Here is a 12,728-nt window from a genome sequence, read left to right on the forward strand (position 1 = left end):
GGAGGAGGGAGATTTGGGCAGTATAAAGCCTTGTTCTCCAAGAAACCTCCGCCCAGCTCAGAAGGTCAGCCGTGGAGAGTATGGGTCTGTCACCTCTCACCACCTGCTGTGAGCAGGCCAGCCGATTCTCCGGGCCCTGGCTTCTGCCAAGTCAATGTGCTCAGCTTACTCCCGGTTCAGAGGGCGGCAGCTTCCTCTAACTCTTCTCACCATCAAGCCTGCTCCTCGGTCCTCCGTGAAGCCAGCTGCCTCACCTGCTCCTTGCAGCCCCATTGGCCTCGTGGGCACTGGAAGGAGACCAGTACCCACAAGTATCCTGCTTCCCAGAGGGCAGCTCGGCGGCTGGCAGCCCTGGTTCGTGCCAGTTTCTTGGGGCTCAGTAAACCCTTCAGTGTGTGGAGACAGGGAGGCGCACAGGAATGTCTGCCTGCGTCACCACCCAGCCGTTGCCGGCCAAGCCCCCACACCCCGCCTGGCAGCTGGGCCAGCCCTGCGCTGTGCTCTTGGCGAACCCCGCCACCCGGGGCAGGTAAAATCCAGGTCTCCACCCTCGTGCAGTTAGCACACGGTTGTGACGGCCCTGTTGCTGTGGCTGCAGTTAGTTCCAGCACCGGGGACTTCGTCTCTGTGTGTGTCCAAGGCTCCCTGGCAGCAGAGAGGGCTCTGTGTGCCCAGAGCTCATGCTGGCTGGGGCTGCTCATGAGGAGGACCGCAGCCGCTGTGGATGCTGGGAACCCCCTGGCCGCCTCTGCTGCCCTCTTTCCTCCCACGGTCTCTCTCTTCTCCCCCTCTTCTTCCTTGTCCCACCCCCTTTTCATCTCCCCTCTCTCCACCCCCCACCATCCCTTCTCTTCCACCCTGCCCTCCCCTGCACCTGGGCCCACACCGGGCTCTTGTCATCGGGATTCTGAGTGCTGGCTCCCTGCCCCCACATGCCACATTGTCCACCTCCCGGAGGTGTGTGCTCTGTCCTGGGCACACCTGGGTGGACAGAGGCATTGTTGGCTCCTGGCCTTTTGGGGAGCCCAGCTGTCCTCATTCTGCAAACCCTGGCTTAGCCCCTACACAGACAAAACAGCTCTCAAGGGGGGATCAGTGCCCACCTCCCTGTCCCCTCTCCTCCTCCCCCCAGCTCTGTTCTCAGTGAAGGAAGATGCCCACCCCCCGGTGGGAATGCTGACAACTGCTGCCATGTGGTGCAGATTGGACACCCCCCCTTCCCCCGCTCCCAGCAGTAACTCCCTGGTGGTTTAAGGAGGAGAAGGAGCGGCTCCTTGGCAGCCAGCCAGTCATTGCCACACACCGAGCTCTGCCAGCTGGGTCCGGAGCCCCGTGCCCACTTGCCGGAGGGCAGCATAAGGTTGCCTCCTGCTGCAGGTTGCCCAAGGAACCCACCCTCCAGCTTCACGGACCCCCAGAGCAGATAGCCCCGGGGGTGCTCCTTCCCTTTTCAGGGACCCAGTTTCACGCTCCACCAGGGCAGGAGTCTCCTCTGTACTATGTGAAGTAGCTGGCGCTGCCCTCGGTCCTGAGTGCCAGGGTGGCCGGCTTTCTCCACATGAGCCCAAGCCAGCCAGGAGCACGTATGTGCCAGCTGACAGGACACCTGTGTCACAACCTAGTCTTTGCCTCTGCTTCCTAAGAAGCCCCGGCCGGGAAGGGTGGGCTCATCCGTCCAGCATCCCCCTCTCTGGTTCCTCTCCATGGCTCTGGGGCCACAGCCCCTCTTTGTCCTCTGCCTCCAGCGACTTACCCTCCCCGCTTCCATGGCCAGGGCGGTGGACGGCCTCCGGTGGGGGTCGGGGTCCCTGCAGAGCCTGGGAGCTCTGCAACGAGAGCAGGGAGGAAGGTGAGGGAGCCCACCTCCTCTCCCACCACTCACCTTCCTGCCTCTTGATCCCTGACTCACTCTACACTCAGCGTCTGTCACCTCTCTGTGAAGCAGGCCCCTCCGCAGGAGCAGGAAGCCCGTCTGGCACGTGGCAGCAGAGAGGGGGACGTTAGGGCAGAGCTAGTGAGATTCTGCTCACAGCGCTGGTAGGTGAGACTCATCCTCTTCCTAAGCACCCCACCCCCACACCCCCAAGTTGGGTGCATGCTGCACCACAGGAGAATGCTTTCACCCAAAGTTCCCTCCACCTGTTCACGGCCCAAAAGACTTGACACCCATATCCAACTCCCTCCAAAAAAACCCAAACAAACTCACTGCCATCGATTCGATTCAGACTCACAGCGACCCTGTAGGACAGAGTGGGACTGCCCCTGCGGGTTTCTGAGACTGTAACTCATTACAGGAGTGCAAAGCCTTGTCTTTCTCCCCAGGAGCGGCTGGTGGTTTCAAACTGCTGACCTTGCAGTTAGCAGCTCACCGTGTTACCCTATGATGCCTGCCACCAGGGCTCCTCAAGCCCATTCCGGAGGCCTGGTGGCACAGTGGTTAAGGCTCACCCGCTGCCTGAAGAGTCGGCACTGGAACCCCTCAGCCACTGCACAGGAGGAAGGTGGGCGGTCTGCTTCCACAAGGATGACGGCCTGGGAAAACCAACGGGGCGTTTCACTCTGCCCTATAGGGTCTATGAGTCCCAGTCAACTTGATGGCATTGGGCTTAGAGCCCAGGTGGGGTCTGTGCTGGCATTCATGCCTTCTCAGGTTGGGGAGTGGGAGAGGATCTGGTTTGGGTTTTCTGCCCCCGCTCCTTATGGGCGCCCACCACCTTGCCTGTGGCGAGGATACTGTACAACTTTCAGAAGAACTTCCAGACCAAGACAGGCTAGGATCTCCTTCCAAAGATCAGCCAGTAAAAGCCCTACAAACCACGGCAGCTCAAGATGCAGCCGGTCACGGGATGAAGTGAGCCGAGCCGGCTTGCTGTGGTGTGCATGAGGCCGCCCTGCGTCAGGGTCCCCACCAGCCAGGAAAGGCTCCGCAGCACCTACCAAGAGCCCAGTGGGTGAGCAGTCCGTCACGATGGAAGGTGTTCATGTCAGGGGAGCTGTGTGTTTTAAGGGGGAACTCTGATGGCATAGCGTTTACATAGACTTCTACCTGCAAGGTCAGGAGTTCCAAGCCATCAGCTGCTCCGCTTGCAGGAGAGAAAGGAGGCAGAGAGATAAGAACAGATGAGCGGGTTTATAGAGAGGTAGGGGTGGGGCGTGGGAGGCGGGGAGGGTGAGGGGGTTGGGGGAGCAGACAATGTGTGTGGGAAGCGGGGGAGCACTCTCTAGAACAGATGGTGATTCCACAACTCATTTTACAAGTGCTTTGACCGTGTTCTAAGATTGACTGTGTTAAGGATTGTTCAACTCTTCTTGATGGGGCTGAACTATGAGTCATGCGATATGAGGATTAAGTGCCCATAAAACTGTTAAAAAGAAAGAGCGACCGTCTCAGAAACCTGCAGGGACAGCTCTCCCCTGCCCTAGAGGGTTGCCGGGAGTCAAAGTGGACTTGGTGGCAGTGAGCTTTGTTGCAGCTGCTTTCTGGTGCAAGTGCAAAGGACCGGGTCTTGCTTCTGCCTATCTTCACGTGGGCTTCTTGCTTTGCAGTGGGTTTGGGCCCCGCATGGCCCTTCCCACTCACAGAGAAGAGACCGCCCTTGTGCAGGCACTGTCAGGACCAGAGGTAGCCACCTGGCTGCTGTGTGGCCCCGGGGTGCGGGCTGGGGTGTCTGTCACCTGAGTTGCCCAGACACCACTTCTTCTGCAACTTGGGAACATGCGTCAAGGCGACCAGGTGAGGGAATGGTTCTTTCTGCTCTGGGAACAATGCCTCTTCCCCTTGGAGCATGGCCCTGTCAATGATTAGCCTCCATGGGAATCGCGGCAGGTAGCCACGTGCTTGCATTAGCTGGATCATGGGCCAGAGTGACCGGGCGGGAACCAGGGACAAGACATCCAAAACTCAACGACATTTAAAGGGACTGAGCCCAGAATTTGAAGCTGCCGGGACTTGACAACTTTTCGGCACCACTGTTTGGCATTTTGTGGGGTGGAGGGGGAGGAAGAGAGGGGGAGAGGAAAGGAAAGAAGCAGTTAATACAAACTTGAATGTGAAGGTGGTGGTCTGGAGGAGAGTGGGCGGGGAGGGGGGCTTTCCATCATGCATCTGTCTTGCCCGAATCTGTGTCATTATTGAATGGGTTAGGAGTCAGACACTTGGAGCGCCATGACACACTCACTGGAGGGAGGACTTCCCCTCAGACCCTGACCCACAGCGCTGAACCTTCCAGGGGCAGGGGCTGTCTGGAGAGGGAGATGAAGGATGCAGACAGGGCCAGTCAGCTTGTCTGGGGAGGAAAGAAGACTGCAGGGAGGGCTTCCTAGAGGAAAGGGCATTCACAAGGAGAATAAGAATTAGCCGGTTGAGGAGGGTGGGGGTGGGGACTGACCCAGAGACTAGGGAGAGCATGGCACGTCCACAGACATGCACGATGCATCATTTGGTTGGCGAGTCCAGTTCAGGGGTGCATGAGCTATGGCTGGAGAGACCGAGGAAGGCTCTCAGTCACCACAGTGACTTAAGGGGAAGAGGTAAGGCTGCCGTCGTCTCCAAGAAACTGGGAAAGCCAGGGAAACAGAGGCAAGTGGGAAGGGGGTCGGGGTGACTCCCGAACAGGAAGGCACCGCAGGACACAGCAGAGAGCACACCTTGGGTTAGGAACTTCTACTCTAGTCGGTGACCTTGAGCGAGTCACTGAAAAGCTGCAAAGGAAGAGGCAGCTTACTTAGGGTGTCAGAGTGCAACCAGAGCTGCCCATTGTGGAGAGTCAGTAAATCCCCGCTGAGCTACGTTGGGTGCCTGGGACAGGGCTTGGTCCCTGGGACAAGAATAGTACATTGTGCCAATGGGACGGTACATTCAGGGAGTCGAGCTCACGGATGCAAATGTGCTGCTAATGCAGAAATAACACGAGTGGATGGCTTTAATCAGAAATGTGTTCACTCAGGGTGAAAACACCGGGAGTCTGAACTCAGAGCGCTGGCTCCAGGGGAAGGCTTCCTCTCCCTGTGGGCTCTAGAGGAAAGTCCTCGTCTCCTCAGCGTCTGCTTCCTGGTTCCTCAGAGATCCCCAGGTGACTTGGCATCTACCTTCTTTCCCCATCTCTGCTCTCTGAATCAGCTCCTTTCTTATCTTGTAAGAGATTGAGTGACAGCGAAGCCTACGCAGAAGAAGCATATCAGCCTGTGTGATCCAAGGATTATATCTAACAAAAACAAAGATCAGAGGAGGGAAGTGTGTTAAAGCTTAAATTCTGAGCACCCGGTTGCAGAAAACTATCAATGACAATGAATGCCCTACATTCATTTGCAGTGAGACCCGTGGGGAATAAGCCTCAGATCGTTGACCAGGGATGTGAAAAGCCCTGACAGAGTTCATCAGAAAATGAATGGTTGCAGATACTGTTAGTTTAAAATGCACCGTCTTATCATTTTTTCCTTTTTAACTCTCCTCTTCATTTGTTCTATTTTTTATTATTTTCTGCTTTATTTTGGTTTGAAAAATATATATAACCAATGTCATTGAAGAAGTTGTTCGATAGAGAAATTGCTAAATGGAAACCTAATCTGCGGTGTAAACTTTCACTGAAGACACAATTCCCATTAACAATCACATCTCATTCACATCACAGAGACAGCCCATTCCCCAGTGAGACTCTCACTCCAGGCCTAGAGGTGAAGATTTAGGACACAGATTTGGGGAAGGGGCGATGCGGTTCAATCCATCTCATCCTGAGTGTCCACCCCAGGCAATTAGCCAAGGCCCTCTAGAGCAGTGGTTCTCAACCTTCCTAATGCCTCGACCCTTTAATACAATACAGTGCCTCATGTTGTGGTGACCCCATAAAATTATTTCGTTGCTACTTCATGACTGTAACTTTGCTACTGTTATGAATCAAGTGACCCCTGTGAAAGGGTCATTTGACCCCCAAAGGGGTCTAAACCCACAGGTTGAGAACCGCTGCTCTAGAGGGTTGTGTGAGAGGGGTTCTGATTGTACTGGCTCATCAGGGAAGACAGGTGATGCTCTGTCAACAACATCTCCCAGGGCTGCAAAATGGGGTCACTGCCATACACTCGACCCCTCCTTGTGATATCTGGTCTAAAAGCAAGATGACTTTCACCACAATTTATCTTCTGCCACAAATCAGGACTCCTCAGGTAGCCCTCCACAGGTGGTCGGCAGGTGGGAGTAGGTGGTCCTGTGAATGGGGTTGGGGGTGAGACAGGAAAGGTCAAGGCCAAGGAAAATAGGAACTCCTCTAATGCCGATGACAACTTGCTTTCCCATCATGCTTTCTGAGAGTTGTGGGGACAGAGAGGCATTGTCAGACCCAGGGAAGACGCAGTGGGCTGGGGGTGCTGAAGCACACTCAAGAGAATGGAAGTTGGAACCCCGAGTGGCGTAGCCTTTGGGCAGGAGGGTCTCTGCCCTCTTCCAACCCAGCCAAACACCAAGGTCTCCAAAGGGGACCCCACTTGTCTTAGTCTGGGTAGACTAGAGAAACAGATTCATTGACAGTCATGTGTGTATAAGAAAGAGTTTTACATAAAAGGGCAATTGAACATTGAGAAAACATCCCACCCCAGTCCAGATCAAGTCCATAAGTCTGATATTAGCCCATATGCCCAATACTAATCTATAAAGACCTCTTCAGACTCACGAAACACATGCAATGACGCTGAATGCAGGAAGATCACAGGTCAGTGGGTGGGAAGTCTTGTGGATCCAGTAGTGTTGTAAGCATCTCAGCGTTGGCATGGGTCTCCATGTGGCTCCTTCAGCTCCAGGGCTCTAGCGTAGCTCCGTATGTCTCCTTAACAGGAATGTCTCACAGGGAGTGTGTGTCCCGCCTCCAGCGAGTTATTTATCTCCTTAGCGCCTCCAAATGAGGTCATCAAGCTGACCTGATTGACAGACTGAACTCCACCCTTTCACTCTTAATATTCTAAAGTTGACAACAGATTATGTAACTACCACACCACTGGATGGAACACCTGGTCAGACCCACTCTGGTTAAAATGTGAGTGTATCGCAATCCCTGGTCTCCTTCCTTAACAAAGAGCCAATGAAGGGAGGGAGGGCTTCCCCTTGTCCCTAAACAAGTCAACTATTGCAGGAGTCCTCAGGCAGCCGCGGGGTTTCAGCTGGGCACGCACACACACCCTCAGAGCTTCAGGCTGCCTCCGTGGCAACCAGAACCCCAGGCTTCCCCCCAGCTGCTCCCCTTCCCCTGCGTCACCCCATGTGGGGACGTGTGGGCATGGAGCTCCAGTGAGACAGCCAGGAATTCTCTCAGGGCTATTTTCGTCTGTCAGGAGGCCGCTGAGGTGTCTGTTCTCCCTGGCTGGTTACGTAATTGTGGGAAAAGCAGAGCCCAAACCCAGAGCGCCTCAAATGTGCTCGTCAGGGGCAGAGGTGACCCACAGGGGCTGACAGTCCCTCTCCTCGTTGGTGTCTCGGCTCTGTGCCCCACTTGGGGTGATGGAGGCGCAGGGGGCCCCCTCCAGTTCCCCACGTAGCAGCACGCCCACAAGCATGCACGTTCTCTAGGAAACCCAGGGCTTGTGAAGCAAGCCGGGTGGTGGGTGGCATGGCTCCCTGGACAGAGCATGGGAGTGTGTCCCTTCAACCACGCCAGGGACCTTAAGGTGTCTGTGGTAACTGTAGACACTCATCCACAGCCCACCTCTGGCACGTACCTGCCCGTAGCCCTTGTGCTTCCACATTTTAGAATTAACTGAGCTATGCTTCCAGCTAGGACCGACGGGGGTCCTGATGGCTTGGTGTGGGAATAGAATGGGTTTTTAAAAGCAACGACACAACTGCTCGATCCCACCAGCCACTCCCCTGGAGGCAGATGAGGCAGTCTGCTTCAATAGGGGATTGACTGACGCGGGGATGCTCGGGGGCAGTGCTCTCAGCCCTGTGCAGCAGCGGTTCTAATCCTTCCTGGAGAAGATGGCCAGAGTTTGCCTCGGGATACCGCTGGGCAGTTTATAGCCGCCAACATCATAGACAGCAAGGATTTCTTCATCTGCTCACCTGTGGCCAGAGTGAGGGACTTTTTTCTGCCAAGGGCCATTTGGGCAGTTATGACATCATTCTCAGGCCATCCTGGCCACGCACATAATGAGCTGACCCCTTTGGGGAGCCCAGGGAGCTTAGTGGGTTGGTTACATGCTGGACTTCTGTCCTGGCTAGTTTCATCTCTTTCCGAGCTCAGAAGGGACCGGTCTATAGCACACCCTGTGCTGACTCTGCCCACTGGCCGTAGCAGAAGCAACCCATTCCCCAGTGGGATTAGAACCACAGCCACAGAAGTTAGGATTTGCAACACACCATTTGGAGGGGGCACAATTCAGTCCATAAGAGTCCAAATCGAGTGGACTGTGGCGCTGGTGACAAATACTGGAAGTGCCCTGGACTTCTAAAAAGACAAGCAGATCTGTCATGGAAGAAGTAGCGGTTAGAATGCCCTTTAGAGGCAAAGACATCATCTTACATCCTTTGGCCCGTCCTTGGAGAAGGCCACCCTGCATGGTAACACACAGGGGCAGTGAGAAGGAGGGAGGCCCGTGATGAGGTGGGTGGACACCGTGGCTGCAGCAATGGGCTCAGGCACAGGAACAGTTGTGAGGTTGGCGCAGGACCGGGCGGTGTTTCCTTCTGTCGAGTACAAAGCCACTCGATGGCCCTAACCACAGCAAATCCCAAATAAGCTCTGCCCATGAACGTCCCCAGAATTTAGGATAGGGGAGCTGCCGCCAGAGAGCTGGACGGGCAGGGGCATCCAGAGAGGACGTGAGACTTCATCTGGATTCTGAGTGATGGCAGAATTTCCACGAGGGTGCCCATCCCAGGAACCGGGAAGGTGCTAGCAGAGAGCAAGACACGGATGCAAAGAGGGTGGTTAGCGGCCAATGAGGAAGGCAGCGAGACTGGACCTGCATCTTCCCACACACACAGACACAGACATACACACACACATACAGACATAGACATATACACAGACACGCACACACAAACACACAGGACCAGACATACACACATACGCACACACATGCACACACAGACACACATACATGCAGACACAGACATACACACAGACACAGACATACACACACACATGCGCACACATGCGCAGACACAGACATAGACACAGACATACACACACATGCGCAGACACAGACCTACATACGTAGACACAGGCATGCGCACATCCGCGCAGACACAGACATACATACGTAGACACAGACATACACACACATGCGCACACACGCGCAGAAACAGACATACATACGTAGACACAGACATACACACACATGCGCACACACGCGCAGAAACAGACATACATACGTAGACACAGGCATGCATACACACGCAGACACAGACAGACACACAGATATACACGCACATCCATACACACACACAGACACGTACACACACATACACAGAGACACTCATTCTCAAAGGAAGACTGTCCCTCCCCCAACAGAAGGAAAAAGAGTTTTAAATAAATCAATCCCTTCTTAATTATTCACAGATGCATTGTGCTGCAGCTTATCTCTGGCAAATCCAGCCTCCAGCTTGCTGGTGATGTCATCCTCTGAGGGACCGGGTGCTTGGTCTCTGTTTACGCTTGGAGTGGGGGAGGGATGGGAGGAGGTGTGAGCATCTGAAGGCTGACTGCCCCATCACCTTTCCCGACTGGCTGTGGGAGAGGACGGGGGTTGGGCATGGGTGGTCTTCACTAGCACCGGATGGCCGTGGTGCCAGGGCCATCTCAGACAGAGCAGTGGTCTTTCTTTCTGCGGATTGACACGATGGACCCAGAAAGGTCTGTGAGCCTCAGTGTCCACATCTGCAGCAGGAGCGGCTGGGCCACAATTGTGTTTTTGTAGGAGGGGCACCTGGGTTCGGGCTGCGCCCCGTGCTGCTGTGACAGAAACACTCCAAGCGGGTGGCTTTGAAGACCAGAAACATGTGTTCTCATTGGTCTGGAGAGTGGTGGTCCAAATCAGGGTCTTGGCCACAGTGAGTCCTACCTTGCCGGTAGCCTCTCACGGTTCCTTGGCTCCTTGGCGAGCCTCGTATGGTGCCTGTCTTCTCCTGCGCGTGTCTCTGTGTCGAAGCTGCTGTGAGAGCAAGGCAGAAGTGTTTGACTTAGAACCCGGCCTCCTGGTGGCCGGTCTGGTTACGTAACAAAGAGAGTCCTGTTTCCAAGCAGAATTACAGCTATGGGCGGAGGAGTCGGCATTCCAACACTTATTTGGGGGATGCAGAGGGGGACACCCAACTTATTCCATAACAGGGTGGGTCCCCCACTTACTCAAGGGGTTTTGGGCAGGATGCCTGCACGTCTGACCCTGCCCATGGAAGGTTGTTGGGTGCCATCTAGTCCGATCTGGCTCGTAGCAACCCTGTGCGAAGCAGAGGGAAACATCTACCAGTCCTCACAAGTGTTCTTGTGGCCAAGCCATGCTTGCAGCCAGTCAACCCATCTTGTCAAGAACCTCCCGCTTTTTTGCTGCCGCTCTGCTTTACCAAGCATGATGGGCTTCTCCGGGGCCTGGTCTCTTCCAACAACACGTCCAAAGTACAGGAGGCGAGCCATCCTCGCCCCTTAGGAGCATTCTGGTTGTCCTTCTGCCAGGACAGGTCTGTTTGTTCTTTTGGCAGTCCGTCAGTTTTGTATGTTCAGTATTCTTCCCAAGCACCATAATTTCGGCATACTGATTCTTCTTCGGTCTGTTTGAAATCACTAGTGGCCCTCCATTCAATGAGCCAAGGAGAGCAGTACTGTTCGACTTGTAAGATTGCTCCCCGGTCTGAAATTCTCTGAGTCTATAAACATTTTGCAGGAGCCCTGGTGGTGTAGTGGGTTCAGAATTGGGCTGCTAACCTCAAGGGCAGCAGTTTGAAACCGCCAGCCACTCTGAGGGAGAAAAATGAAACTTTCTACTTTCGTAAAGATTTACAGCCTCGGAAACCCGCACGGGCAGTTCTACTCTGGCCTAGAGCTGGAGGCTCAGTGAGGTTTGTTTCAATGATCATTTTGTGGCTGGGTGTGATGCACGCAGAGAATGTAGAGGAGAATTGCTGAACACGTGACTTTTTGTCAGACTCCCAGGTCCCTCTTATCTACATGTAAATCGGGGTTTGGGGGTGGCATTGACCTCAGTGGCAGAGGCAGCAGCAGCAGGTCACATCTGTTGAGCGGTCCCTATGTTCTAGAGCAGCAGTTCTCAACCCGTGGGTCGCGACCCCTCTGAGGGTTGCCCAATTCATAATAGTAGCAAAATGACAGTTTTGAAGTAGCAATGAAAATAATTTTCTGATTGGGATGGTGGGGGGTGGTGGTTACCACAACATGAGGAACTGTAGTAAAGGGTCGCAGCATTAGGAAGGTTGCCTCGGCAGACTTTCTTCACGAGTCTGATTCTCTAACCTTTCACATCCTCTGTGTCCCTAACCTGCCACCTTAGTGTCTGAGCACCGAGGTGCCCGTAATTGCATTGCTCCACCTACGTTATATTGGCAGGGTCGGTCTCGCCCAGTTCAGTGCTGAAAGGGGCCCCTGGGGGTGCCCTTCAGCAGGAGGAGCAAGAAGACACAGCTCTGGCCACACCCCCTGGTTGGTGCAGAACCTGGGGCTCTTTCTTCTTGGTCTGTGGACTTCAAAACCTGCCACTCAGAAGCTGTGACCTGGCCTTCCCCTCCAGGATCTGATTTTACCTGGCGCCCTGGAGGTGGTGTAGCCGTTTACAAGTGCTAGGTGTAAGGTCAGTGGTTCGAAACCACCAGCTGCTCCTCAGGAGCAGGATGAGGCTTCCTGCTCCCATAAAGAGTTACAGTCTTTGAAAGCCACAGGGGCAATTCTACCTGCCCTAGAGGGTCATTGTGCGTTGGCATCGATTCCACAGTAGTGAGATTTTGAGTGAGTTTGCATTTTCCCCTTGTGGGTCCTATCCTGCAATTTATGTCAGCAGCCACGGCGGAGCAGGGAGGGGCAGGTGGGCAAGGCTTTATAATCAGCTCGGTCTGATCTTTCTAAGGACAGTTCACGTGCCCACCCAGTGGGGTCCTGCAAGTCTATTCCTTGCTTTGGCAGGCCAAAGTCTCTCTCTCTTTTTGGGGGGGCGGCAATATAATTCCCTTGTAGATTGGTGTGCATGAGTGTGTGCCACCTTTCCGCGAAAGGAGAGATGAATGTGATCAAATCTCCGCCCCTGGCAAATTCTCTTGTAAAATATTCAGGCCTTGGCAAACCGAAGGACAGGGCCAATGTGGGAAAACAGGACGATGGAGCCTTGCTTTTCCGCCTGCCGCTGGTTATGTTCCACTCTCACCCATCCTTGCGCCTGCAAGGGTGGGTGAATTTCACAAAGTTCGGAGCTGGCAATCACCCACCCCCACCCCCACCCCCGCGGTCCGCTCTCAGGCTCTTTCCAGCAGGCGCTTTCCTGAAGGTGCGCCTCTGCAGGTCTTATCAAATTGCTCCGTCTTCGCACTCCATGCAGGGCAGCACTGCGTGCAGCGGGTGGGTGGCTGGGCAGTGCCAAGCACGGAATCCCCTGAGCAAGCAGTGTCTCAGCTGGCTGGACGGATCGAATAACACTTGGGCTGGTTAACAAAAGACAGGCTAGTGGGAAGGTGTTGGAAGCCAGAGTGTGGAAATTTACCCGGCGTTCTTTCATTGACAGGGAAGGAGGCTCGGTCCGGAAGA

General features: G+C 54.5%; 1 long non-coding RNA gene across 1 annotated transcript; it reads right to left on the minus strand.

The window, feature by feature from the left end:
• Window positions 1–4,904: 4,904 nt before the first annotated feature.
• LOC123522385 lies at window positions 4,905–6,702 on the minus strand. The gene is made up of 3 exons (XR_006680644.1): window positions 6,663–6,702; window positions 6,117–6,200; window positions 4,905–5,204 (listed from the first exon to the last, which is right to left on the minus strand). It is a non-coding gene; the product is annotated as an uncharacterized LOC123522385 (long non-coding RNA).
• Between the last annotated feature and the right edge of the window lie 6,026 nt (window positions 6,703–12,728).

Source organism: Echinops telfairi, unplaced genomic scaffold (genome assembly GCF_000313985.2).
Source record: "Echinops telfairi isolate 266 unplaced genomic scaffold, ASM31398v2 ScPeMD7_7400;HRSCAF=8409, whole genome shotgun sequence".
Lineage (NCBI taxonomy): Eukaryota > Metazoa > Chordata > Mammalia > Afrosoricida > Tenrecidae > Echinops > Echinops telfairi.